Raw genomic sequence first — 27,234 nt, 5'->3', positions numbered from 1 at the left:
TGTCGAAAAACGCCGCTCTTAGTTGGCAAGTGTGCTGTTCAGCTACGGCTTTCGAAGACGTTAACGTCATAATTTTTCAGCTATTGATTTGTTTTTTTCACATCATATTTTGGGTCGGCTTTTTATTTTAGTTTAATTTTCTTGTCAATGAGTTCTGGTTAACAATTTACCTGTGTAACTTTTAAGAGTAACTTAAAGAGTTTTAAACTCTTTTTTCATATTAATGTTTTTTGGTGTCAAGATGACAATGTCGATGCCTCGGGGGGTGGGGGCTGGGTTTGGGGCGTCGACTTGCCTTTCTTCGTAGTCTGTCCCTTAGTGATTTTTCTCAAAAACCTTAGTCGATCACCTTTATTAAATTGTTTCCACGTGCCTTTTTTGGTCCCGAACTCTTGTGTTCTGAACCAATATTTTCATGTTTACACTGATCATGACATTTTGTTAATGCTTAGCGCCAATGAATGAAGATAGATTATCGATGTCGATAACATTCTCGGGGCCTACATAGCTGACCTGTCTGGGTTGGTTTTGGGAAAACTTGTGCTTAATTCACTTGGGTGATTTAAACGACCTAGAGCGGTTTTAACTTAACAAGATCTAGTTGTTTGGATGGGGCCGATGAACGTCCATGTCACGCGTCCTGAGGGAAAAATCTTCTCTAAGTTCAATCTTCCACTTCCCAAACGTCATCATTGACTTCAAGCTTTGATTCTCGATTTGTCCATTTCCTTAGGGCGTTCAGAGTACGCAAGTGTTCTCGAACCAGCCTCGTCCATATTGCTCCAAGTTGTTGTCTGATCTGTCTCCAAGTTTTTGTCTTCAATGAAGGGTTCTCGTTAAATACACAAGCTGGTATGTTAGAGAAGGTTCGACCAATCAGAACGTGATTTGGGGTTAGTGGATCCTTGTCTTCGTTGTCGCTACTGACGTGCATCAAAGGGCGTGCATTAACTAAACATTCTGAGAGGCTTGTACATATAGTAAAACGAGCTCTTCTTTAAATCTGGTTTCTGCCAAATTGATTCCGGACGTCTTAAAAACCAATGTCACAGAGAGTATGTTTAATTAATGCGCACCCTTTGAAGCGCGTCAGAAGCGGCAACGAAGACGAGTATGAAGGAAAACAAATCTTTTTCTGATTAGGTGAGCCTTCCATAACATACCAGCCTGTGTATTCAACGAGAACGCTTGGCATGGGAAGGTTTTGAACATACGTGGCTACCTCACTCGATAAAATGTGAACACTTCAGTTCAATTTGAATTAAATTGGTGTAAAGTTAATCAGTTTGGCATCACGGGTAATAAAGGTCCCTGATCAAAAGAATATTGGGGAGTGGATTTTAGCACTCCGCAGAATTTGAACATTGTCTGACGTACATTTATTTGATGTTATTTGAGAGAAAATAATCCTGTTATGTAGAACAGTGTGCTGTTCAGCTACGGCTTTCGAAGACGTTAACATCATAATTTTTCAGCTAATGATTTGTGTTTTTAAATTATTTTTTGGGTCGGTTTTCTTTAAGTTTAATTTCGTGTCAATGAGTTGTGGTAAACAAATTACTGTGGTGAATTGTTGTTTCTTACTCTTTTGACTTATTAATGTTTTTTTGGTGTCAAGATGACAATCTGGATGCCTCTTGAGGGTTGGGGGACTCGGTTTGGGGCGCCGACTTTCCTTTCTTGGTAGTCTTTCCTTGGTTGATTTTTCTCAAAAACCTTAGTCGATCACCTTTTTTACATCGTTTCCACGTTCCTTTTTGGTTCCAAACTCTTATGCTTTGAACCAATTTTTTCATGTTTACACTGATCATGACATTGTGTGATAAATGCTTATCACCAATGTATGAAGATAGATTATCGATAGCGATAACATTCTCGGGGCCTACCTAGCCTAACCTGTCTGGATTGGTTTTGGGAAAACTTGTGCTAAATTCACAGCTGGGCGATTCAAAGTACTTAGAGCGGTTTTAACTTAACAAGATCTAGTTGTTTGGATGGGGCCGGTGAACGTCCATGTCACGCGTCTTGGGGGAAAATTCTTCTCCAAGTCCAATCTTCCACTTCCCAAATGTCATCATTGACTTCAAGCTTTGATTCTCGATTGGTCCATTTACTTAGGGCGTTTAGAGTTCGCAAGTGTTCTCGGACCAGCCTCGTCCGTATTGCCTCAAGTTGTTCTCTGATCTGTGTCCAAGTTTTTGTCTTCAAAGAAGGGTTCTCGTTGAATACAAAAGCTGGTATGTTAGAGAAGGTTCGACCAATCAGAACGTGATTTGGGGTTAGTTGATGCTTGTCTTCGTTGTCGCTACTGACGTGCGTCAAAGGGCGTGCATTAACTTAACATTCTGAGAGGCTTGTACAGATAGTAAGACGAGCTCGTCTTTAAATCTGGTTTCTGCCAAATTGTTTCCGGAAGTCTGAAAAACCAATGTCACAGAGAGTATGTTTAGTTAATGCGCACCCTTTGAAGCGCGTCAGAAGCGGCAACGAAGACGAGGATCGAGGAAAACAAATATTTTTCTGATTAGGTGAGCCTTCCATAACATACCAGCCTGTGTATTCAACGAGAACGCTTGGCATGGTAAGGTTTTGAACATACGTGACTACCTCACTCGATAAAATGTGAAGACTTCAGTTCAATTTGAATTAAATTGATGTCAAAGATACTTAGTTTGGCATCACGGGTAATAAAGGTCCCTGATCAAAAGAATATTGGGGAGTTGATTTTAGCTTCCGCAGAATTTGGAACATTGTCTGACGTACATTTATTTGATGTTATTTGAGAGAAAATAATCCTTTTACGTAGAACAGTGTGCTGTTCAGCTACGGCTTTCGAAGACGTTAACATCATAATTTTTCAGCTAATGATTTGTGTTTTTAAATTATTTTTTGGGTCGGTTTTCTTTAAGTTTATTTTTCGTGTCAATGAGTTCTGGTAAACAAATTACTGTGGTGAATTGTTGTTTCTTACTCTTTTGACTTATTAATGTTTTTTTGGTGTCAAGATGACAATCTGGATGCCTCTTGGGGGTTGGGGGACTCGGTTTGGGGCGCCGACTTGCCTTTCATGGTAGTCTTTCCTGGGTTGATTTTTCTCAAAAACCTTAGTCGATCACCTTTTTTACATCGTTTCCACGTTCCTTTTTTGGTTCCAAACTCTTATGCTTTGAACCAATATTTTCATGTTTACACTGATCATGACATTTTGTGATAAATGCTTATCACCAATGTATGAAGATAGATTATCGATGTCGATAACATTCTCAGGGCCTACCTAGCCTAACCTGTCTGAATTGGTTTCGGGAAAACTTTTGCTAAATTCACAGCTGGGCGATTTAAAGTACTTAGAGCGGTTTTAACTTAACGAGATCTAGCTGTTTGGATGGGACTGGTGAACGTCCATGTCACGCCTTCTGGGGGAAAACTCTCTAAGTCCACTTCCCAAACGTCATGATTGACTTCAAGCTTCGATTCTCGATTGGTCCATTTCCTTAGGGCGTTCAGAGTACTAAACCTTCTGAGAGGCTTGTACAGGTAGTAAAACCAGCTCGTCTTTGAATCTGGTTTCTGCCAAATTGGTTCTGGACGTCTTCAAAACCATTGTCACAGAAAGTATGTTTTGTTAATGCGCACCCTTTGAAGTGCGTCAGAAGCGGCAACGAAGACGAGGATCGAGGAAAACAAATATTTTTCTGATTAGGTGAGCCTTCCATAACATACCAGCCTGTGTATTCAACGAGAACGCTTGGCATGGTAAGGTTTTGAACATACGTGACTACCTCACTCGATAAAATGTGAAGACTTCAGTTCAATTTGAATTAAATTGATGTCAAAGATACTTAGTTTGGCATCACGGGTAATAAAGGTCCCTGATCAAAAGAATATTGGGGAGTTGATTTTAGCTTCCGCAGAATTTGGAACATTGTCTGACGTACATTTATTTGATGTTATTTGAGAGAAAATAATCCTTTTACGTAGAACAGTGTGCTGTTCAGCTACGGCTTTCGAAGACGTTAACATCATAATTTTTCAGCTAATGATTTGTGTTTTTAAATTATTTTTTGGGTCGGTTTTCTTTAAGTTTATTTTTCGTGTCAATGAGTTTTGGTAAACAAATTACTGTGGTGAATTGTTGTTTCTTACTCTTTTGACTTATCAACCTTTTTTTGGTGTCAAGATGACAATCTGGATGCCTCTTGGGGGTTGGGGGACTCGGTTTGGGGCGCCGACTTGCCTTTCATGGTAGTCTTTCCTTGGTTGATTTTTCTCAAAAACCTTAGTCGATCACCTTTTTTTACATCGTTTCCACGTTTCTTTTTTGGTTCCAAACTCTTATGCTTGGAACCAATATTTTCATGTTTACACTGATCATGACAATTTGTGATAAATGCTTATCACCAATGTATGAAGATAGATTATCGATGTCGATAACATTCTCGGGGCCTACCTAGCCTAACCTGTCTGGATTGGTTTCGGGAAAACTTGTGCTAAATTCACAGCTGGGCGATTTAAAGTACTTAGAGCGGTTTTAACTTAACGAGATCTAGCTGTTTGGATGGGACTGGTGAACGTCCATGTCACGCCTTCTGGGGGAAAACTCTCTAAGTCCACTTCCCAAACGTCATGATTGACTTCAAGCTTCGATTCTCGATTGGTCCATTTCCTTAGGGCGTTCAGAGTACTAAACCTTCTGAGAGGCTTGTACAGGTAGTAAAACCAGCTCGTCTTTGAATCTGGTTTCTGCCAAATTGGTTCTGGACGTCTTCAAAACCATTGTCACAGAAAGTATGTTTTGTTAATGCGCACCCTTTGAAGTGCGTCAGAAGCGGCAACGAAGACGAGGATCGAGGAAAACAAATATTTTTCTGATTAGGTGAGCCTTCCATAACATACCAGCCTGTGTATTCAACGAGAACGCTTGGCATGGTAAGGTTTTGAACATACGTGACTACCTCACTCGATAAAATGTGAAGACTTCAGTTCAATTTGAATTAAATTGATGTCAAAGATACTTAGTTTGGCATCACGGGTAATAAAGGTCCCTGATCAAAAGAATATTGGGGAGTTGATTTTAGCTTCCGCAGAATTTGGAACATTGTCTGACGTACATTTATTTGATGTTATTTGAGAGAAAATAATCCTTTTACGTAGAACAGTGTGCTGTTCAGCTACGGCTTTCGAAGACGTTAACATCATAATTTTTCAGCTAATGATTTGTGTTTTTAAATTATTTTTTGGGTCGGTTTTCTTTAAGTTTATTTTTCGTGTCAATGAGTTCTGGTAAACAAATTACTGTGGTGAATTGTTGTTTCTTACTCTTTTGACTTATCAACCTTTTTTTGGTGTCAAGATGACAATCTGGATGCCTCTTGGGGGTTGGGGGACTCGGTTTGGGGCGCCGACTTGCCTTTCATGGTAGTCTTTCCTTGGTTGATTTTTCTCAAAAACCTTAGTCGATCACCTTTTTTTACATCGTTTCCACGTTTCTTTTTTGGTTCCAAACTCTTATGCTTGGAACCAATATTTTCATGTTTACACTGATCATGACAATTTGTGATAAATGCTTATCACCAATGTATGAAGATAGATTATCGATGTCGATAACATTCTCGGGGCCTACCTAGCCTAACCTGTCTGGATTGGTTTTGGGAAAACTTGTGCTAAATTCACAGCTGGGCGATTTAAAGTACTTAGAGCGGTTTCAACTTAACACGATCTAGCTGTTTGGATGGGGCCGGTGAACGTCCATGTCACGCCTTCTGAGAGAAAACTCTCTAAGTCCACTTCCCAAACGTCATCATTGATTTCAAGCTTCGATTCTCGATTGGTCCATTTCCTTAGGGCGTTCAGAGTACTAAACCTTCTGAGAGGCTTGTACAGGTAGTAAAACGAGCTCGTCTTTGAATCTGGTTTATGCCAAATTGGTTCTGGACGTCTTCAAAACCATTGTCACAGAAAGTATGTTTAGTTAATGCGCACCCTTTGAAGCGCGTCAGAAGCGGCAAAGAAGACGAGGATCGAGGAAAATAAATCTTTTTCCGATTAGGTGAGCCCTCCCTAACATACCAGCCTGTGTATTCAACGAGAACCCTTGGCATGGTTAGGTTTTGAACATACGTGACTACCTCACTCGATAAAATGTGAACACTTCAGTTCAATTTGAATTAAATTGATGTCAAAGATACTAAGTTTTGCATCACAGGTAATAAAGGTCCCTGATCAAAAGATTATTGGGAGTGGAGTTTAGCACTCCGCAGAATTTGAAGCTTATCTGACGTACATTTATTTGATGGCATTTGAGAGAAGATAATCCTGTTACGTAGAACATGGTATGCTGTTCAGCTACGGCTTTCGAAGACGTTAACATGATAACTTTTCAGCTAATGATTTGTGTTTTTAAATTATTTTTTGTAACAGCTTTTTATTTAAGTTTAGTTTTCGTGTTAATGAGTTTTTGTAAACAATTTACCTGTGGTGAATTGTTCTGTTTTTTTTTACTCTTTTTGACTTAATGTTTTTTTGGTGTCAAACGTCATCATTGACTTCAAGTCAAGCTTTGATTCTCGTTTGGTCCATTTCCTTAGGGCGTTCATAGAACGCAAGTGTTCTCGGACTAGCCTCTTCCATATTGCCTTAAAATGTTGTCTGATCTGTGTCCAAGTTTTTGTCTTCAAAGAAGGGTTCTCGTTGAATACACAAGCTGGTATGTTAGGAAAGGCTCGACCAATCAGAAAGTGATTTGGGGTCAGTGGATCCTTGTCTTCGTTGTCGCTTCTGACGTTCGTCAAAGGGCGCGCAATAACTAAACATTCTGAGAGACTTGTACAGATAGTAAAACGAGCTCCTCTTTTGAATCTGGTTTCTGCCAGATTGATTCTGGACGTCTTCAAAACCATTGTCACAAGAAAGTATGCTTAGTTATGCGCATGTGTATTCAACGAGAACCCTTCTTTGAAGACGAAGACCCAGATCAGACAACTTGAGGCAATATGGAAGAGGCTGGTCCGAGAATACTTGCCTAATCTGAACGCCCGAAGGAATCGGACCAATCCAGAATCAAAGCTTGAAGTCAACGATTTCGTTTGCGTGCTTGAAGGATAGAATCCGAGGGGAATTTGGCCCCTAGGACGCGTGACAGGGACTTTCACTGGCCCCGACCAAACTGCTAGATCTCATGAAGTAAAAACAGCTCTCGGTCTTTTAAATCGGCCAGCTCTGAATTTCGCATGTTTTCCAAAAACCAATCAGCCAGGTTAGGTTAGGTAGGCCCCTAGAATGTTATCGACATCGATAGTCTTCATACCATGGCGCTAAGCGTTTATCGCAAAATTGTCATAATCAGTGTTAACATAAAAAATATTGATTCAGAACACAAGAAATTGGAACCAAAAAAGGCACGTGTAAACGATGTAATTAAGGTAATCGACTTAAGATTTTTTGGGAATTTTAACCAAAGGACAGAATACAAAGAAAGGCAAGTCGCCCCCCCCCCCCCAACCGACCCCACAAAAGGCATCGATATTGTCAGGTGGTGACCAAAATCGCTACTCCAATTTGACTTCAAAAATTATGAAAATATGTGAACAGATCATAAAAAAGTGCGCCCCAATACAATTCAAATTCTGAAAAAACCTTGTAAAAAACCAAGAGAAGTCCAATAATAGCCCCAGCTATGGCTATGCGGCTATTAAATAAGAAAAATAATGATGGAAACCAGATGAATTTTATATATGATCTGAAATCGCCGTTCTCTTGAGACTAATTGAACTGGGCTCAATCAAAACAAAATTTTGTATCAAGCAAGTGTATACCCGAACACTTGAAAATCACTGACAGAAAACTAACCACAAAACAGAGGCGACGAGCCACGTGTTGATTGTATGATAGTGTTCTGCGCATCCGTGCAAACTTAACAATCATTTTTTATTAAATTATAAAAAAACATAGATTAAAAGACATCGTGTTTTTTGTTCCCACAAAACAATCGGATTTATCAAATTGACGCTGAAATGTCAACAATTTTGTTCCGATTTTCCAGAGCTATTAATCAACGCTATTAACAACTTCAGACTGGTTGAACACAGTCGCAACAGAGCTCTCGTCTGCTTGCATTGCAACTACTTTCCACAAAATTAACAATTGGCGTACACAAACTATGTGAGGCAAAGATATCGACTTACGGGGGCTATCGCATAAACGTTGCTTTCCCGGATTTAGATCTCCCTTCATTCAGTTGAGTGAGAAAACATCGCTGACAATAAGCAATTTCTCTGCAGCAGATGAACAACAACTCTAGCGAAAAAACTGAAGTCAAAAGTACCACAAAAATCACAAGAAAGAAAAACGCATAATTTTTGAATCATCATTAACACCCAAGCTTTCCAAGGCGCACATAAACTGCATATCTGTGTATATATAAAAGTATATATGTAAAAGTTTGCATAGCGTATTGCATTGCAGCCTATTACGTTACTGTTGTCGAAATATAAATTTAAAACCTAAGGAGGAATTTGATTGAAGCGACGATTTGATCAGGAGCGTGCTAGTCTATGTCGATTTTATTGTTAACTAATTATTGAAAATACAAAGTTTTTCTAAATGGCGTGATAGCCGAGAGGTAAGGTGTGTGGTTCACACGCCAATGATTGAGAGTTCAATGCCCTGCCTCCGTGAAGCTGTCTGTGTGAGGATGAGCTCTTACTTAACCATAGCTTCAGGTTGACCATAGCCTGACCAATGTTGGCTGCAATAGTGGTACCACGTGAAAGTTTCAGACGCAAAAAAAAAGTGGCTATAGTCACCAAAAAAAGAGCAATGCTGCTCATTAAAAGATCAGTCTGAAATGTGGGGAATAATCAGAAAAAGGGCAGCTGAAAACAGGCTACTGTAGGCCTAATGCTGTTCCGCTGCGATTATTCAGAAACCACAATTAAAAAAATGAAACTTAAAAAAAACGGTCGCTGATTATAGAATTACGGGTCTTTCCCATTATAGCCCCCCCCCCCCCCCCCCATGAAATTATAGCCTCCCCATTATGGTATAATTACCATGATTGTCGTGTGACGCACAATTTCGATGCCTCTTGGGGGGGGGGGGGGGTTGGTGAAGGGCTCGGTATGTGCGTCGACTTGCCTTTCTTCGTAGTCTGTCCTTTGGTGATGTTTCTCAAAGTACCTCAGTTGATTACCTTAATTACATCGTTTCCACGTGCCTTTTTGGTTCAAATTTCTTGTATTCTGAATCAATATTTTAATGTTTACACTGATTATGGCATTTTGCGGTGTAAATGCTTAGCACCAATCTATGAATATTATCGATGTCAATAACAAAGGATACGTAGAAAGTTTTGTTTTAGTATAATTTCTCTGCGTGTTTTTTGTGGCGTTTTGTATGAGTCTTTGTGTTTCTCGTAATCATTGTGCTTTTTAACTGATCTAGATAAGGCGCAGTTTCGTCTGCCCACCTTGAGGCTTATTGATATTTTTATTATTTTAATCATCCCATTAAGACAGGACGAAACCTAGCTATCAGATATATTGAAAATGGCACACACTTTTTGACATTTGGAGCGTTTTTAAAAGCTGACGAATGCTACTTTATCCTCGCTTTAGTTGCAACTGAGTTAATGAGAAGGAATTAGAGATCCTTTCATGTAATCTGTCGTCGTGAATGTTCATGTACTTTGAACATGCGGAAAAAAGCGCGGAGGACTGCAATTATATTTAGAAGAAAAGTTGGAGTAAATCTACTTTGAGTAAACCTGAATAAAAAAATTAAGGGATCTCATTTTCTGACGAGCTAACCAACCGTTTGTTTCTGTTGATTATTTTCGTAAATACCGCAAAGATGACTGGCGATCAGATTTCAAATTATTGTGGCTGTTGGGTGGAAATGTTTTGTTCTATTCACTCATTGTTTTGTCGGTTTGATGACTATCCTTAACTATTGGGAAGTCATTTACTTTTTTGGACGATTTGTGCATACTTATCACATGTTCGTAGATGTAATTCTGCGCCTGCAATGCAACAAAATCGGATGTGTATTTTCAGAAAAATTTATTGGTGTTGTTTCGGCCTCGTGTTGCCTTTCCACACAATTCTGCGTATTATTAACAACAGTACCTCTCGTTCCCAGTGAGTGTTGTAACTGGTTCCCCAAATGGCGTCCAGAGTTGAGTTACTCCAGAATGAGTTGGCCCAGTTGGAGAAGGAGGTGAGGATTGACAGAATGAAGACTTCGGAGACGACCAATGACATTGTGCAGTACTGTCAGAAACACCAACAGGATGACAGACTGCTCAGACCCCTGACAGTGGCTGAGAACCCATACAAGGAGAAGAAAAGTTGCATCATGTTGTGAACAAGTTTCGCCAACCAACCAACCGCAAACAAGAAACAAATTATTCGAATACAAAACGAATGTTGGTTCTCTATTTTAATCGCGATAGACTACAATGAAATATTTTGGATTGCCTACAGAAATAAAAAAAAACAGAGGCGCATTTCAAGCAATAATGAGAATGACAGTCGATATGACATGATCGGAAATCGAGATGTTTTCGTTTGAACCCTCGATCCTAATTACTCCAGATTGCAGTCAAATGTCAAATTGAGAACTTGTGTCATTGACGTGGTTTTTAATCTATGCTTTAATAAACTTCATTTAAGTCAATTTTAATTTCGTAATTTTTCTACTCAAATATTGATGTATAATCTTCTTTATAATGTTTAAGTGAAATATGGCACTGTTTAGAATAAAGAATGGATAATTGTTGCAAAAATTGATCAATGTTTAGTATTCCATGTCGCTTGCAGTAGAATCTTGAAATAGATACCTTTCGCAATTGCCAATCAATTAACATCACAAACCATTCAGTTGTTGGACCAATTTTGAGGTCAGTTTATTTCCAGTTGCACCTTTTTGGTAGTTTTGTAGAGAACAATTAAATATCCAATGCATGGTGCAGCTGGTATCTTTTTATTGCTATTCATTTTATACGGCTAATTATACTGCTCATTTAATTTAACATTTTTCTTTTACTTCTTTTGAGTGTTTCAAAGATATCACTCGTATCTAAAACGGCTCATTAATGGGGATTTAATGATGAATAAAAGCTTTGAAAAATTAGTATTGCTACGGAGAATTAACAGTGTGCATTTGCACAAATTCCAATGGGTCTAAAGCCACAAAACAAATGTTAAATAACCTCATAATATTGCTCCTTCTACCTGAGCAGAGCGACCAGTGAGTTTATAATAATTTTAAAATCTCGTTCCTGCCAGAATGACTTGCTTCCTTGATTTTACGAAACGACCAGAGTGTTGGACCATGTTGAAATTTAATTGTTTGTTTGTGTCCATTGTTTTCTTCACTTGAAGAAATACAATTTTTGTTTGAAAAAAATTTAGAGAAACTGTAGATTTTTATGCAGGAAACGTTAAAATGTTCAATTTGTTTGCGCCTTTTGACCAGGTCGAAAAGCTATACTCTACAGTGCTCATCTTGAAATAAACGCTTTTTTTTACCGTTGGTGTTTAAAAGGAAAGTTGGAAAAACAAAGGACTCCAATATCTCAATTATTTAATGATCGTTTTTAGTTGCTGCGATAATGATATGCGAGTAGAGCTCTTATTGGTCTTCTCTTGGGTTTTACAATCCAAAGGATGTGTATTGTACTGGGGCGCTGCTTTTGTTTGCGGTTTTCTCATTTTCTACTTTTGTGGGGAATGAGAAGTCGAATTGGATTACTGATCTTTGTCAAGCTGAAGTTGTGAAAGGAGTGAAAATTGAGTAGATCTAGGTTGAAATTTTCCAAACAACTTTTAAAGTGAAGTGAGAAAACAATGTTTAAACAAGATTTCGGTTTCTAAGAGAATTTTTACGTGCGGAATTTTGACTTGTTTTTACTCTTTTTCTCTACAATTTATGCACGATAGCTGTTTAAAGTAATGTTTTCTTTTGAGGCCGAATTAAATTTTCTTAAAGGCCTAATCGCGTAGCCTGTGGTTTTTATAATTTTGATTGTGTTTCAAAAAATAGTCAATTTTAAGAGTTTTGCCCGTAGTGCTGCAGTAAGAAGCCATTTTCTGATTTCGTATGCTGAAAGTTTTTGTGTCTAAATTTTTGGATATGCAGTTACGTGTCACTGCTCTGACGCAACTTTATTTGAAAAGTTTTGGCTGCTGAAAATGTATGCTTTTTAAGTGAGCGTTGTGTGAACAATCTTTAAATGTTTTCAGTTTGTAGGATTATGTTGATAACGCAAGTTTTCTGGAAAAGAAACATTTTGTTCTTTTTGTTAATTTTCGCGTTTTTAAAGTGATGTGCTTCTTTGTATATCAACGGATGTTACTATTTCACCAAATTTAAGACGTTTGTTCTGACCATACGACGTGATGCTCACTTGTAATCTGCTTTTTGTTCACTTTATCCACTTAGTTTTTCATTTTTATTGGAGCGAGTTTTTTTTTTGTTTTTTGGCCTTAATAAATTTTTTGTCACACTTGACATGTCAATTTGAAGATGACTTTTGATTACTTCAATTGAAGAAGTTATAGTCAACTATAGATACCTCACTCTAAATGAAACTTATTTAAGGGCAACCAATAGAAACAACACAAAATCTTAATCAAAATGCTATTATTGAAAACTGAAAGCTCGTTTCTTCGTTCTGATTTTTCTCCGTAGCACCTTGAGACTGTATGTGTACGAAGCTATAGCAGCTATTTTATGTTGAGGCTATTTTTCGTTAAGTCAGCCGCATTCAAAACAGTAGGAAAAAAATTGTTCGCCCTTTCCTTAATAATTTGAACCATTATGATCGGTCCTTTATAATATAAAATCTTAATTGAAATTGCTTTCAAATAATTTCAAAAAGCCTGGTTGTTCAGATTCGAGGAAAAATAATTTAGAAATACTTTTACCTAATTTAGTCACAAGAGTTGTAAACAGTGAAAATTAACAGTTGAAAATAAAATAACTCAAGGTGGCAACATCTTTTTGAAATATAACTTTTTCAAGGTATTCATCCAAGTAGAATAGTTTCGTTCAGAGATCGGTCGGAAATTATTTTTCTAACTAAACTAATGAACGTAGTTTCCGTAACACATTCATATTGAAAGTTCTAAAAGCGTGAATTCAGAATCGTAAAATGAGATCTTTTTCCAAGGATCATGATCAAATTCTATGATGATTGCGGTTTTACTATTATTATTCATCAAACTGCTAGTCAATAGTTTTTAAAACCAATTTTAGCCGGTTGCAAAGTTTGATTGCGGTTTGAAGGTTAGTAATACTGATTGGGTATTGAGTTTATCAATCGTTTATTTCAAGTAGCTAAATCTAATTAAAGGTCAACTGAAACATGAAAATTGGAATTATGGGAATAATTGAGAACTAGAGAATCGAGAACGTCATTTTATGCAGCGTTGCGAATCATTTTGAGTGGCAACAATGGTTTAAATCATCAAACTGAAATGCCGTCTTTTTTCCAAAATATTTGTAAAAGCAATGCATCGTAAGAATCGAAGTGATGAAGATTTCTTTAAGAAATTCAACTCCTGGTGTACAATGAGGTAAAGAAACTGAAACTTGTGTTTGTGACGCGCTCAATTTTTTATCCTGAGATGGTCAATTATTTGTGGATAGCTATTGACCGGAAGCAAAAACTGAATCTCCAGATGCTACCTAGTTTGCCAAAATTTCTAAAATTAAGTCAGCAGGCAACTGTTAACAGATACTTTCAAATAGTCCTACAGTTTTGTCTGGTCATATTACTGCAATTTATTGTTTTTTTAGCGCGAAGCAATGGGTGAGATTCAGTTAGCTGATAATGGATCTCTCTGTAAATCTCACTCGGACTGTACAAAGGAAAGCAAGCATTGCTGGAGTTGGAAGAGACAGTTTAAGGTTTTGCATGGATACTGCTAATTTCCGATACTGGTCAATTGTGTATTTCCGTTCAGGTCTTTCAGTGCATCTCAGCCGTGAAACTTTTCATCTAATCGTGTAGTTTGTGCTAATTGCTGAAAGATTTTTGAAGTATTACGGGCCCGTCTTTTTCAAAATTTAAAGTTTTACGGATTTTAGAAAGGTGGAAGTGGTATTATGAAAATCAACTTCAGATTTCAAATCCAAGAAGACACAAAAAGCGCACATCAATGTATAAGGCGCATCAATCTCATTTTTCGGCGTTTTCGGGAAATGGCTAATACTTGCAAATTTTAATAAGTAAGTAGTATAGCTTGTTTACGTACGATGGTACCTTCTTGTAGACTAATAATAACTTCAAATCTAAATTGAGTTTGAGTTTATTTTGTTTCTTTCCTGAGTATTTTTTGAAAAACGTAACGCATAAATTGATTTTTTTATGACGTGATTGTTTGGCAACTTTTCATTAGGAAGAAAAATTCAAACATTCAACATTTGTGATTGTAGTTCTTTTTCATTTTTATAATTTTTTCATTTATTTACAGGATTTGTTTAGTTCACTTCTGTTGTTAAGACATTAAAATAGAAAAATTTAATCCAAAATGTGTTGACAACTCTATTTCTCAGAGTTTTTTTCAAGTTGCTTGTAATGAAAGATTGAGCAAAATTTCGGTGAATATATTGTTTTGTTTGTAGGTTTTTTGCTTTAATAATTTAAAGGACAGCAGCAATGACAGCCAAAAGGTGTCCGTCACAATAGAAACTCACTGCTATTTTTCGTAAATTTTTTGAAACTTCGAGTCTTTTTATATATAATTTACCTTACAGGTCAATTTTTTTGTTTTGATTGGCCTATCTTTTGTTAGGCGAGTTTTGTTCTGTTGTTGCTGATTTTAAAGGCATAGACATTCAGGGATTTGGTGGTTTCTCCTAAAGTTCAAATAAAATGCTTTTTGAATTGTGATCTTGTTATTATGGTCACCCTGTGCAACACAATAAATTGTTGTAGAATTTGTTTTTTTATCTGAACTTCCTTTAGTTTAGTTACTCTAGTTTTTGAAGTTTTTGTCCACATTTTGTAACATAAAAGACAACAGGTACCCCAAAAGTCAAAATGCATTTGTTTTTTTAAAAAAAATTAGTGCCGTTGTTGAAGTAATCGTTCCGACCCCACTTTTTTGGGGTGGGGGGAAGGAGGAGGTGAGAAAATATAATCTTTACTGTTTTTAGTTAATTTTGGCCGTTTGTTTACAGCAGAGTTGCGAATTGTGTGTCATCAGAAAGCTCGTCACCCGTAAATTGTTTTTCGTAGTATTTTTTTTTGTCTTTTTTGAGGAGTTTTTTAGGTTTAAAGTTGTCCACATTTGATATACTGCCGCAATTTAGTTCAATTTAAGCGGAAATTACGGTCATTTTTGGATTTTGCACAATCATGTCGATAATTTGAACAGTTGTTTTAACAGGTGTGAAGCAATAGCGAGGCCAATTTCATTCTCGTTGTAGTTCTTTGTAATCCACGCTTGGATTGTATTTGGTCACTGTCTTTTGTTGGCTTTTTGATGTCAATGAGGAGGCGACTTGGAGCAATGCTTTTTGCAAAGCTGGAAAAGTGATGGGAGCAAAAAATACAGTTATAGGGTGCCATATTTTGTCAAATAGTTTTTCAAGTGAACTGAGAAATTGGTAGTTTAATAAGTTATTTTTGATTTTGACGACTTCGACAGGACTAGTTTTCAAAAAAAAACTTCATCGTGGTTGCTGTTCTTTTTGTTGTCTTAGCGTTCAGTACCAGTAGGAATTAAACTCATTGACTTGATATTATGCTTCAGGTTAAGCGTATTATTTTTAGCTATTAGTTATTTCTTTTTTTTTTTAATTTTTCACAATTTAACGAAAGTATTTGTTTTCAAACAATTTTGCTCATTTTTTCCGAATATTGCCTGCTTTTGTTGTTGTTGATGTTTTACTGTCATCCTTTACTGTTGATGTTATCCTTTACTGTTAATAATATCAGATGTAACGCACTTTTTAATTTCGAAAGTTTTGAAGGTGCATTCTGCCTCATGTTAAGCGTATTATTTGTTTTAGCTCATAGTTATTGTTTTTTAACTGGTTTCAATAATTATACGAAAGTATTTGTTTTAAAAAAATGTGCTCATTTGTTTCAAAAATTGCCTGCTTTTGTTGTTGATGTTTTACTTTATCCTTCACTGGTAACAATATCAGATGTAACGCACTTTTTAATTTCGAAAGTTTTGAAGGTTCATTCTGCCTCATGTTAAGCGTATTATTTGTTTTAGCTCATAGTTATTGTTTTTTAACTTGTTTGAATAATTATGCGAAAGTATTTGTTTTAAAAAATTGTGCTCATTTGTTTCAAAAATTGCCTGCTTTTGTTGTTGATGTTTTATTCTATCCTTCACTGGTAACAATATCAGATGTACAACACTTTTTAATTTTGAAAGTTTTGAGTGTGTTAATGTTAATCGGAATTGGTTTAGTGCTTTAATGACTCTGATGCGACTTGGTTTCAAAATGATTTCTGTTTTCGCCAAAATTGTATGGTTCTTTTTGCTGCCTCAAAGTTTGTATATGCTCTTTGCAAAGGCGTCATGTGAAACTGTTGTTTTGATAACTGGGACACCACAAGTGCTTCAAAAAAGGAGCTTTTTCCTAATATTTATGTTTGTATTTTTTGATGACAACACTGGCTGTTGATGTAAAAATTCTCATAGTCTTGTCATTGATTTTATCTCTTCGTACGATTGGAAATCAGGACTCTTCCTGCTTTATATTTTTACAATTCAAAGAATTTGAATTGTATTGAAGCGCTGTCTTTTTTACGACTCGAAGAGGAGTATTGGAGAAGTCTTTTTTTAAATCAATTTTATTGGAGTGATTTCTGAAGCGAGAAATGAAACGCGTGAAAACATTCGGAGTGATTTTTGTGGTGAACAAAAGTTAAGAGTGGAGAGAAAAGAGAGTGGTTTTTGTTTTAGCTCATAGTTATTGTTTTTTAACTGGTTTGAATAATTATACGAAAGTATTTGTTTTAAAAAATTGTGCTCATTTGTTTCAAAAATTGCCTGCTTTTGTTGTTGATGTTTTATTCTATCCTTCACTGGTAACAATATCAGATGTACAACACTTGCGGCTCTTAAAAGCAGTTTTTTGAAACTTTTGATTGTTATGATGTTTGGTTATGATATTGCATTAGTTCTGCTGATTTTTAGACGAAATTTATCGATTTTTTGCCTGTTTTTTTTAGTTTAATGCCTAAAGTGCGATTTGGATAGAAGCCTGTTTCTTAAGAAATATTCAGGTACCAATTGACTAAATATTTTTTCGTATAACTCATTTGTTCTTAGGAAAATTGACAGAAAAATTGAGAAGTTTTAAAACCATTTTTTCTTTTTTTTTTGAAGTTTTTCTTTTTTATAATCTTAGACAAGTTTCTTAGCCTATTATGACTTGTCCATTGTTTTGCGAGCTCTTAATTGCTCTAATTGCAAAGGAACTTTATTCGGCTTTATGTTTCCTTGTACTATAAAAAACTCAAGTTAAAAAAAACTTGAGTTTTTATAGTTTTTTTGTTCAATTTATTTTTGAATACCGTTTCCATTCTTCCTTAATTTTTTATGGCATTTGTGGAGGTTCAGGGTTCACAATAGTTGTTCAGTTGTTTAGTCATAAGGATGGGCAATTTTCTCCTTCGAGTCGCTTCCGGAATTCTTCCGGCTATGTTTTTTTTTAAGATCACGCCGAAACAGGAAGTGGAGCAAAAAAGCGAGTGGTTTTGCGTCGTGAATTTTTTTCGCTCTAATTTTAAAGTAGAGTGAGAAATCAGTGTTTGAACAAAAATTCGCTTTCTCGCTAGTGGTTTTTTGTTCACATGTGGCAATTTCACCTTGATTTTTACTGTTTTTTCGATTTTTTTGATCGGATTTTTTTCCAAATGGTTTTCCCAATCCATTTGTAGTTCATTATATTTTTTTGTGAGAATCAGATTGACATTTCTCGCTAGTGGTTTTTTGTTCTCGCTAGTGGCATTTTGACATTAATTTTCTCTGTTTTTTATCTTACTTTTTTAGAAATGGTTTTCCCAATTCACTCATAGTCCGTTCTAGGTCTAGTTTTTTGTTTAGTCAATGAAAATTCCCTGAATTGTACGTCAGGACTTGTCCTGCTATGTTTTAATATGTATTCCTCAATTTTTTCAAGAACTGTTGATCGCGGGCCAAGAAGTCTAAATTCTAATTGAAAAACAGTAGAGGTCAACCAAGCCGTCTTTTTTGAAGATGTTTGACTTTGAATTTTTTCATGGCACTTTTTGTCTTTGATCTGGGTGTTCTTTTTTAAACTGTGGTCTCAAAGATCTCTTTTAAGTCTATTGTCCGATAATCCGTTGGCAATGTTACCAACTGTTGCTTCTTTAGTACATTACAACGTTGACAAATTTGAACAATGGTCGTTTTTGTAGCAGTAAATTCCGCTTATTTTATCAAAAACTCTGAAAAGCTGTCAATGTAGTGTTAATAATGTCCGTCACCACAACTGATCAGAGTAATTGATGGATTACTGGAACTTTCCTCTCCTCTCAAACTCATCAGATTTTTGGAGTTTGTTGGCAATCTTGCCTCGATCTTGGGCCAACTTTCAATTTTTGTATTTTTTACGTATGTCAGTGATGGTTTGATTGTTTCAACTGTGGACATAATCTTAAAAAAAACACGGTATAACGACCATTTTTTTCAAATGTACAGTAAGATTTTGTATGTAATGTGACAGTTTTCCGCTCCAGCAACAATTCTGTTTCAACGGACTTTTTTGCCGAGCAGCTGATACCAATTCAAGTGGCCTTTTTCCTTTGGTTACTCGCCGATTAAAACGGCCTTTTGATTCTGTTTTTTTTTTCTGATATTATATGCCGTGATACAAAAACGTTTTGAAAAATTATCAGTTTTACGTATGTTACGCACTGATTTTAATAGTGTTCCTCGTGGTGTTATTGAGGTTTATATTAGAAGTAATTAACTTGAATAATTGGCATTTTACAAGGACTTATTTTGGTGTTTCACAGTGCGATTTTTAGCAGATATATTTTGAATAAAATTAGCTAGTAATAGCCTTTTATTGAGCGGTTCAGATGCGTGATATATCCACTAGTTTGCCTTACATTTTAGTGTTAAGTTAGTCGCTATTTCATCTGTAACTTAGTTTATCAAACTTGGAGGTTTTCAAGAGAATTTCCAGTTCAATCTTTAATTATTTTAGCAAGAATTGTTTAATAATTTTAACAAGAAGTTTCTCAAGTTTTATCAAGGTTTTATGAGATGATAGGCAACTGATTGTCAGGCTGGTTCTCCGGTGTTCTGCTGATAGTGGGTTCCGCAGGACTGTGCCTTCAGTTGTATTGGTCCTTCGCAAATATTTACTGATTTACAAGTTGGGCAATTTCCGGCTTTTGTACGTCTCTTGGTGTTTGTTCAGTACATATACAATTCCGTATTAGCACCTACTTTATCAGAATAATTACTTCACCAAGTACATAATCTCTCACAAAGTTATTTACTGATTATGTGAATTTATCTTCAAGAAACTCAAAAAAGTAAATATTGAGGCTTTTAGGCACTTGAAGTGTTTGCTAGTAAAACTGTCAATCTGCGGTTGTTTTTCTTAAACATAAACAAATTAGGGGTTACAGGCCTAGATGGAAATATTAGCTATAAATGGCCTTGAAACTAAATGAATATTAATTAATATAAAGCACTAATTTAAGGATATTTTAAGGAATATCATCACGAAACTATAAGGAACGAAATAGGTGCGTGACAACGTAGTTTTAATTACCGCCTTTTTTGTTCCGTCAAATATCATTACCGCCTTTTTTTGTTCTGTCAAATTTTTCCGATCGAAATATTCATCGAAGAGATTTGTGAGTAGTATCATTAGAAAGCTCATCCAGCGTAGAATTTGCAATTACAATATTTTTGTGAAGTTCGTTTTTATGATGGAGTTATCGATGTTTGAAGTTCAGTGAACATTTGACTAATTTTCGCTGTATTTGTTCACATTTTCCGTATTTTTACGCATTTTTTGCCAATTTTGCGGCAAATCGTTAACGATAGTGTTGTTTGGTTTACCTCTAAAGAAAGAAGAGTATAGTTGAATAGTTGAATATATTTTGGCTAAAATTATAGGCGAAAAACATTCCATGAAAATTTTAGTGAAAGAATTGGGGTTTTACAATTTTTCTATAAAACATATAATCTGCACGAATATGAGGTTATAAACATATTTTTGTTGGAGCCACCCAATTTATGTTTTCTTAGAAAAGAGTTTTGAACGAAAGCATTTAAGTTAATTAAAGAAGTTAAGAGAAATAAAATTTAAGATAAAGTTAAGATGAAGAAAATTAAGACAAGATAAAGGGCGTTAAAGAAACATTAAAGAAGGTAAAGTGCGCTAATTCAGAAGAAAGAATGAAGACATAAGTTTAAGTTAAGTTGAGGAGAAGACATTGAGTTAGCACTTGAAAATAATCATGTTTATTTCTTTGGCTCTAATAATGGCTCTAAAAGTTTAGGAGATTAAGAAGGATACTGGTTGAATGAATGGTTTAAAGCACTGGTTATTATCAGGAATGTAGCACTAGTTTGAATATATAAAGCAATGATTACTAGAATTTAATGGGTGAAGGGATACTTTATCGGTTAAAAGAATAATACTTGTCAAACTTATATAGGACTTTCAAGAACTCAAAGAATACTCTCCTCTCGGGGTTGAGCTCGATTGTCCAGTTCGTCTTCTGTGGTAGTTTTTTCGTCTTCTGTATCAAATTTGTCTGTTTCAAGTTGAAGATGCACTTTTTAGTTGGACAGTTGAAGATATAATGTCATACAGTTCCTATTATGACTTGTCCATTGTTTTGCGAGCTCTTAATTGCTCTAATTGCAAAGGAACTTTATTCGGCTTTATGTTTCCTTGTACTATAAAAAACTCAAGTTAAAAAAAACTTGAGTTTTTATAGTTTTTTTTTGTTCAATTTATTTTTGAATACCGTTTCCATTCGTCCTTAATTTTTTATGGCATTTGTGGAGGTTCAGGGTTCACAATAGTTGTTCAGTTGTTTAGTCATAAGGATGGGCAATTTTCTCCTTCGAGTCGCTTCCGGAATTCTTCCGGCTATGTTTTTTTTTAAGATCACGCCGAAACAGGAAGTGGAGCAAAAAAGCGAGTGGTTTTGCGTCGTGAATTTTTTTCGCTCTAATTTTAAAGTAGAGTGAGAAATCGGTGTTTGAAGAAAAATTGGCTTTCTCGCTAGTGGTTTTTTGTTCACATGCGGCAATTTCACTTTGATTTTTACTGTTTTTTCGATTTTTTTGATCGGATTTTTTTCCAAATGGTTTTCCCAATCCATTTGTAGTTCATTATATTTTTTTGTGAGAATCAGATTGACATTTCTCGCTAGTGGTTTTTTGTTCTCGCTAGTGGCATTTTGACATTAATTTTCTCTGTTTTTTATCTTACTTTTTTAGAAATGGTTTTCCCAATTCACTCATAGTCCGTTCTAGGTCTAGTTTTTTGTTTAGTCAATGAAAATTCCCTGAATTGTACGTCAGGACTTGTCCTGCTATGTTTTAATATGTATTCCTCAATTTTTTCAAGAACTGTTGATCGCGGGCCAAGAAGTCTAAATTCTGATTGAAAAACAGTAGAGGTCAACCAAGCCGTCTTTTTTGAAGATGTTTGACTTTGAATTTTTTAATGGCACTTTTTGTCTTTGATCTGGGTGTTCTTTTTTAAACTGTGGTCTCAAAGATCTCTTTTAAGTCTATTGTCCGATAATCCGTTGGCAATGTTACCAACTGTTGCTTCTTTAGTACATTACAACGTTGACAAATTTGAACAATGGTCGTTTTTGTAGCAGTAAATTCCGCTTATTTTATCAAAAACTCTGAAAAGCTGTCAATGTAGTGTTAATAATGTTCGTCACCACAACTGATCAGAGTAATTGATGGATTACTGGAACTTTCCTCTCCTCTCAAACTCATCAGTTTTTTGGAGTTTGTTGGCAATCTTGCCTCGATCTTGGGCCAACTTTCAATTTTTGTATTTTTTACGTATGTCAGTGATGGTTTGATTGTTTCAACTGTGGACATAATCTTAAAAAAAACACGGTATAACGACCATTTTTTTCAAATGTACAGTAAGATTTTGTATGTAATGTGACAGTTTTCCGCTTCAGCAACAATTCTGTTTCAACGGACTTTTTTGCCGAGCAGCTGATACCAATTCAAGTGGCCTTTTTCCTTTGGTTACTCGCCGATTAAAACGGCCTTTTGATTCTGTTTTTTTTTCTGATATTATATGCCGTGATACAAAAACGTTTTGAAAAATTATCAGTTTTACGTATGTTACGCACTGATTTTAATAGTGTTCCTCGTGGTGTTATTGAGGTTTATCTTAGAAGTAATTAACTTGAATAATTGGCATTTTACAAGGACTTATTTTGGTGTTTCACAGTGCGATTTTTAGCAGATATATTTTGAATAAAATTAGCTAGTAATAGCCTTTTATTGAGCGGTTCAGATGCGTGATATATCCACTAGTTTGCCTTACATTTTAGTGTTAAGTTAGTCGCTATTTCATCTGTAACTTAGTTTATCAAACTTGGAGGTTTTCAAGAGAATTTCCAGTTCAATCTTTAATTATTTTAGCAAGAATTGTTTAATAATTTTAACAAGAAGTTTCTCAAGTTTTATCAAGGTTTTATGAGATGATAGGCAACTGATTGTCAGGCTGGTTCTCCGGTGTTCTGCTGATAGTGGGTTCCGCAGGACTGTGCCTTCAGTTGTATTGGTCCTTCGCAAATATTTACTGATTTACAAGTTGGGCAATTTCCGGCTTTTGTACGTCTCTTGGTGTTTGTTCAGTACATATACAATTCCGTATTAGCACCTACTTTATCAGAATAATTACTTCACCAAGTACATAATCTCTCACAAAGTTATTTACTGATTATGTGAATTTATCTTCAAGAAACTCAAAAAAGTAAATATTGAGGCTTTTAGGCACTTGAAGTGTTTGCTAGTAAAACTGTCAATCTGCGGTTGTTTTTCTTAAACATAAACAAATTAGGGGTTACAGGCCTAGATGGAAATATTAGCTATAAATGGCCTTGAAACTAAATGAATATTAATTAATATAAAGCACTATTTTAAGGATATTTTAAGGAATATCATCGCGAAACTATAAGGAACGAAATAGGTGCTTGACAACGTAGTTTTAATTACCGCCTTATTTGTTCCGTCAAATATCATTACCGCCTTTTTTTGTTCTGTCAAATTTTTCCGATCGAAATATTCATCGAAGAGATTTGTGAGTAGTATCATTAGAAAGCTCATCCAGCGTAGAATTTGCAATTACAATGTTTTTGTGAAGTTCGTTTTTATGATGGAGTTATCGATGTTTGAAGTTCAGTGAACATTTGACTAATTTTCGCTGTATTTGTTAGTGAAAGAATTGGGGTTTTACAATTTTTCTATAAAACATATAATCTGCACGAATATGAGGTTATAAACATATTTTTGTTGGAGCCACCCAATTTATGTTTTCTTAGAAAAGAGTTTTGAACGAAAGCATTTAAGTAAATTAAAGAAGTTAAGAGAAATAAAATTTAAGTTAAGATAAAGTTAAGATGAAGAAAATTAAGACAAGATAAAGGGCGTTAAAGAAACATTAAAGAAGGTAAAGTGCGCTAATTCAGAAGAAAGAATGAAGACATAAGTTTAAGTTAAGTTGAGGAGAAGACATTGAGTTAGCACTTGAAAATAATCATGTTTATTTCTTTGGCTCTAATAATGGCTCTAAACGTTTAGGAGATTAAGAAGGATACTGGTTGAATGAATGGTTTAAAGCACTGGTTATTATCAGGAATGTAGCACTAGTTTGAATGTATAAAGCAATGATTACTAGAATTTAATGGGTGAAGGGATACTTTATCGGTTAAAAGAATAATACTTGTCAAACTTATATAAGACTTTCAAGAACTCAAAGAATACTCTCCTCTCGGGGTTGAGCTCGATTGTCCAGTTCGTCTTCTGTGGTAGTTTGTTCGTCTTCTGTGTCAAATTTGTCTGTTTCAAGTTGAAGATGCACTTTTCAGTTGGACAGTTGAAGAGTTGAAGGAAAACTTGAAGATTGCTCTCCCTATGAACAAAACTGATGTCACTTGCGGAGAAGTCTCAAGTTTGTCTCTTCTGGTCGTCGTTTATATTGTCCGAATGGTTGTCATTGGAATGTTGTCGTTGATGAGAGGAGAACTGTGATGCATGCTACTCGTGCAATAATCTTCCACCTTTTGGCTTTTCGTGAAGCCTTTATGGACTTAAGCATTGTATCTATGCAGGGTAGTTACTTCACTCTGTTTTTGCTGGATGATGTGTTTTAGGTCAGGCTATTCACTCTGAGCAAGATCAAGAGCTGTTTTCCTTTATTATCCTTCACTTGGACTCGTGAGGTCCTGTTCGGGGAGAAAAGAAAAATATCTAAGAAAACAATTTTCATCACTTTGTGCACGAGCTCTTCAGTTTCCCTTTTCATTGTGTTTCACTAGCTTTGGCAATTTGTCTGCCTTTCGAGCGTAAAATGAACGGAAAGCTGTGGTGCTGTATGTGCAGTTCATTGACAGCAATATGTTCATTCTCTGAAAGTTTGGCTGAAAGTTTGACTAAAAGTCAACTTTTCTCTCAGTGGTCAGATACTCAAATGGAACTCGATATTGTGAAACTTTTGCAATATTTTTGGTTTTGTGACCAGCTATTGCCGTTATCACATGTTATGGTGGTTCCTTTTGTTGGTTTGCTTACTGGATTCAGGCTTCTAGGTCTAGTTTTCTCAATGTGGCACTTGTTTATGTGATATTTATTTGTTTGAGGTATACTTTACTTTTGGATCATGTGTGTTGATGTGTGTGTTTATTGCTATTACTACAAAATATGGTGTTTAAACATGTTGAAGTGTGGTTATTTGGTTGACTGTTGGGTGTGTGATGATAGGGATAGTGGTTGGGGGGGTCGAATTATGCAGTCTTTACATCTTTTTTCGAGTTTTTCAGGGAGTAATTAGGGGAAAATGGGAGTTAGTGAGTATTTAGCTAATAAGTTGGTGTCAGTGGTAGTAGTGACTGATTGCTATGGCTTTTCAGCGTTGTTTGGTGCGTATGTTATCAGTTAGTGCCTGAATTTGCTGAGTGATAGGGGTGCGCTGATGGAAATTAACTAGTTTCAGTTCAATTGTTTTGATTATCATGTAATGTACTTTCAGTTATGGGCAAGTTTTTCAGAGATATCTTTGGATTGCAACAATTATGTTTGGTTTTTACTGGTGGAACTAGAAACTGTGCATGTGAGCATGTGGTAATGTTTTTGTGGCAGTGTGTAGCTATATAATGGCATATTGGTGAAAATGAGAATTTGATGACATAACGACTTTTTTGACGTTTGAGCATTAACTTTAATTTACTTGCGAATTATTGATCATAGACTGTTTCTAATGGTTCTAGATACTTGTCCTGGTTGTTAGCAGCAATTGTGTGTAATTTGAACTGGTTTAGAAGAGTATTTGGTACTAATTTTCACATGTAATTTTTGCGTAATTTTGGCCATTTTTCCGCATCAGGGCTAGTGTGGCAAATATGTGAATTTTTCAATTTTTATTGAACTTTGGGCAAATTTTTTGGCTTGGCCCACTCAGTAGACATCGGTGGGGAATAACTATGCAATAAATTCAGGTTTTTGGACACTTTTTGGTCAACTTTTTTACTGATGTCTGAAAAATCGAAAAATGCGAAAAATTGAGGGCTCCAGCGTCACTCAATTTTTAAATTGCTTCGATCGGGCTCAAAATTGGTAGGCCGCTTCAGTGGCTTAAAAAACCCTGCAGCGCAAAAATTTGGCGCAATTTAAGCATTTTTTGCAAAGTTATGATTGTTTCCGTGATCTGAACCTGGCTATTTTTGAATCATGAAATTTCGGTCTGAATAAGTCGTCACTGTTCATACATTATCGGTATTGAATGGTTAAAATGGTACTGTCTGTGCTTGGTACTAATGTATATTAGTGAATTATAGGGTTTGAAGCTATTTATTGGGTCAGAACATTGATTTTTGCGTCCAAAATGCTAATTTTTAGGCATGATTTTTCCACTAATTGAGCTTCTTCGAGACGGTCTCTAGTGGCCTAAATCAGGTGCTAACTGTTAGTGCTGATATCTATGGGTATCAGAGGTAGCATTTTGGTAGGTTGGGAGTTGTTTAACTGAGGTTTTATGCCAGATTTTTACTGAATTTTTACTTGTGATGCGTCATGTTTTGTGCATAAGTTGACATGGGTTGAAGATGATTGATTTTTGGCGGTAATTGTGGGTCATACTAGTGAGTACTATGTTGGTGGCAGCTTTTGGTGTGTTTTAATGCATGATTTGACTATAATATGTTGAGTTTTTCACTTTAGAATTTCGGATCAAATTTTGTGAAATATGTGCAATTTTCGATTTTTTCACTTTTTTCAACATTTATGAACTTCTGTGGGATTGTATGGATTTATTAGGCTTAGACAACTACTAGGGAGACTGAATATTGGATATGGGCTCATAATTCGGCTATTTGGTACTATTTTTCTGGTCTAAATCTGGCTCTATTTTGACAAATTTGAGAAGAGTTTGGTAGGCTTCAATTTTTTACTATTATTTCAACATTTTACTTAACATTTTTCAATATTTTTGATATGGGCGTGTAGAGCTTGAGCATGCGGATGTTTTAGGCTAATAATATCAGGTTTTCGATCAATATTTCGGATTTTATGAACATGTTCGTAAATTTTCAAAAAGTCTCCAAAATTGAGGGGCCCAGCGTCACTCAATTTTTAAAATGCTTAGATTGAGCTCAAAATTGGTGAATCGCTTTATCGGCTCAAACAACCCTGCAGCGCAAAAATTTGGGCGGTTTCAACTATTTTTTTACGAGTTATAACGTTTTTGCTGCAGTGAACCTGGGTTTTTTGGAAAGGCTCAGATAGGGGATAGGTTATTGGCTATGAGGCTATGAAAAACTTGTTCAAAATGATTGATATTGCTATTGTTGGACTGCTCATGAGTAGTGCTAGCTGAATTAACAATAAAATTGGGCATATTCAGGTATTAAGATGCATTTTTGATCACTTTTTCTGGAAATTACACTTAAATTTTTGTGATTTTCGTTATTTTGGCAGTCTTTTCTCAGCTTGTATTGGCACTAGGAGGCTG

General features: G+C 35.7%; 1 protein-coding gene and 1 pseudogene across 1 annotated transcript in view; both read left to right on the top strand.

Moving 5' to 3' along the window:
• Positions 1-11,039, top strand: part of LOC142340904 (guanine nucleotide-binding protein G(I)/G(S)/G(O) subunit gamma-12 pseudogene) — a 407,251-nt pseudogene extending 396,212 nt beyond the window's left edge.
• LOC142340905 (mitochondrial dimethyladenosine transferase 1-like) overlaps positions 1-27,234 on the top strand; it is a 498,997-nt gene that overhangs the window by 455,938 nt on the left and 15,825 nt on the right. The gene's annotated exons all lie outside the window — the stretch shown is intronic.

Source organism: Convolutriloba macropyga, chromosome 6, assembly GCF_964194025.1.
Source record: "Convolutriloba macropyga chromosome 6, txConMacr16.3, whole genome shotgun sequence".
NCBI classification, from domain to species: Eukaryota; Metazoa; Xenacoelomorpha; order Acoela; family Convolutidae; genus Convolutriloba; species Convolutriloba macropyga.
Note: the sequence above shows the minus strand (reverse complement) of the source record. Positions and strands in the feature narration are given on the sequence as shown.